At 35.0% G+C, this 2,862-nt stretch overlaps 1 non-coding gene across 1 annotated transcript; it reads left to right on the plus strand.

The window, feature by feature from the left end:
• The first annotated feature begins 1,264 nt into the window (after positions 1 to 1,264).
• On the plus strand, positions 1,265 to 1,371 carry LOC138379222 (U6 spliceosomal RNA). Its single transcript, XR_011232006.1, has one exon. It is a non-coding gene; the product is annotated as a U6 spliceosomal RNA (small nuclear RNA).
• Positions 1,372 to 2,862: the final 1,491 nt, after the last annotated feature.

Consider the following 2,862-nt stretch of genomic DNA (forward strand, 5'->3'; position numbering starts at 1 on the left):
TTGGTAATGTTAACTTGCTGGGTAAATATAAAAGACAGTATAAATGCAGTTTTGTTGGTAACTCTTTCTCTTATCTAATTGAAAAGACCATGACATGAAGAAGTAACTCCAAGTAAGTTTCACATGCACAAAATTTATATAAATATAATTTTTATGATAATAAAAGCACAAAGTAGGAGGTAGGGAATAAATATATGTAGAAGCATAGGTTTTGGTTTTTTTCCCCCCAGTGGAAAAGGAATGGATGATTTAGTAAATGGTCTTGAACACTGTTAAATTATCTGACAAAGAAGTTAGGTCTTTTTCTCACAACAAAATAAAATGTAAATGAATCAATAATTTAAATGTAAAAGGTGAGCTCCTGAAAGAAGTAGAAGAAAATATAGGTGGCTATTCCTATACCTCTGGTATTAAGATGACTTACTACATGATACAGCAAAGTAGAAACCATAAAAGAAGGAAGTGATAGATTTGATTACATAAAATAAAAACTTCTTTAAGCCAAATAATTGTATACAGAATTAAGACAAACAATACACCTGAAAAACATTTGCATGCCATATCACAAAGCATTTTTATAGTTAATATATAAATATTTCTTACATATCAATAAAAATGTGAATATCATAAAAGAACAATGAAAATATGTCTTAAATAGTATATTTACAAAAAAAGAAATAGCCAATAAACTTAAAAAATTCAATTTCCCTGTCATAGTTAACTAAAGTAGAAGTTAATGTATATGCTTTTTTAATTCAAAATATTAATTTAATATTCAAAACATTAAAATATTTTTTATTCAAAAAAGATTTTGATTACATGGATTGCTTTTCTAATGCTTGAGTCATAACTATAAGTGTGCCCATCACCCAAATAGTGTTCATTGTAGCCATTAGGTAGGTTTTTGGCCCTCCCCCCATCCTCTGCCCCACTTGATTCCCACTGTTTTACTTTCCTCTTTGCACATGTGTGTTCATCAGTTAGTTCCAATTTTATAGCAAGTACATGTGGTGGTTGTTTTTCCATATTTTATATGATCCACTTAAGAAAATAGTCTCCAGTTCCATCCAAATTGTTGAAATGACATTAATTTATCATTTTTTATGGCTGAGTAGTACTTTATGATATACATATAACAGATTTTATTAATCCATTCATGAATTGATGGGCGCTTGGGTTGACTCCATATCTATGCAATTGCGAATTGTGCTGCAATAAACATTTGAGTGCAGGTGTCTTTTTGATTAAAAAAAAAAAAAGACTCGTGCTCGCTTCGGCAGCACATATACTAAAATTGGAACGATACAGAGAAGATTAGCATGGCCCCTGCGCAAGGATGACACGCAAATTCGTGAAGCATTCCATATTTTTCTGCTTTTTGCCCCTGTAATGATGCTTGCTCTGCCCCAGTGACTTTTCACCCACGATAAAAACTTTCTGCTTCAGAGGCTCAAGGCTGCTCTCTGTGCCTTTGGCGGTGCAGACAGTAGTCGCTGGCCAGCTAATAAAGACTCCTAATTTGGCTAAAAAAAAAAAAAAAAAAAAGACTCATTTTCCTTTGGGTAGATGCCTAGTAGTAGGATTGATGGATCAAATAGTAGGTTTATTTTAGGTCTGTAACAGAGGAAATGGCTTGAAAAAATGGCGAAAATGTTTTATGCCTCTTTAAAACATCCCCCACTCCTTTTGAAGAGCTAGGACCTATATCCCTGCCTCAGACCAGTGGACCAGTGGTCAGGAGGGTCAGGGGAGTGCACTTTGTTCTTTGTGCCACAGGAGATGGGATCAATCTGGGCAGAGGTCATGAGATCATCTCACCCAAAGATGAGATTAATCCGGGTGGTGGTCATGAGATTGTCTTAGCCAAAGATGGGATTGATCAGAACCTTTAAAAATTCTGTACATCTGCTCAGAAGCAGGTTTCTGGTACATTGAGATGGGATCCTGCCAGCCTCCTCATTTGCTGGCAAATTAATAAACTCTTCTTTCCTTCTCCTCAAACTACTTGCTCTCTTTCTCCTGATGTGGCCTCAGGGACAAGTGCTGAACTTTCAGTAACAGTTCTTTGAGGAATCTGCATACTTTTTCCCATACAGGTTATACTAATTTGCAGTCCCACCAACAATGTATAAGTGTTCCTTTTTCTCTGCATCCATGCCAGCATCTAGTGTTTTTGGAATTTTAATAAAAGCCATTCTAACTGGGGTATTGTGATATCTCATTGTGGTTTTAATTTGCATTTCCCTGATGATTAGTGACCTTGAGCATTTTTTCATATGTTTATTGGCCATTTGTCCATCTTATTTTGAAAAACTTAGGTTCATGTCTCTTGCCCACTTTTTAATGGGGTTGTTTGTTTTTTCTTGCTGATTTGCCTGAATTCATTGTAGATTCTGGGTATTAGCCCCATATCAGGTGTATAACTTGTGAATATTTTCTTCCACTCTGTGCACATTGTCTATTTGCTCTGTAATTATTTCCTTAGTTGTGCAGAAGCATTTTAGTTTAATCAAATCCCATTTATTTTTGCTATTGCTGGAATTGCCATTGGGGTCTTAGTCACAAATTCTTTGCCTAGGCCAATATCTAAAAGAGTTTTTCCTACATTTGCCTCTAGAATATTTATGGTTTCATGTCTTACATTTAATTCTTCTATCCATCTTGAAATAATATTTGTGATTGGTGAGGGATACTGGTCCTGATTCATTCTTCTGCATGTGACCATCCAATTTTCCCAGAAAACATTTATTGAATAGGGCTTCTTTTCCCTAGGGTAGGTTGTTGTCCACTTTGTCAAAGATCAGTTGGTTGTAGTAGGTGGTTTTATACCTGGAATCTCTATTTTTTTTTGTTCCATTGATC

The sequence above is a fragment of the Eulemur rufifrons genome, chromosome 30, assembly GCF_041146395.1.
Source record: "Eulemur rufifrons isolate Redbay chromosome 30, OSU_ERuf_1, whole genome shotgun sequence".
NCBI lineage: Eukaryota > Metazoa > Chordata > Mammalia > Primates > Lemuridae > Eulemur > Eulemur rufifrons.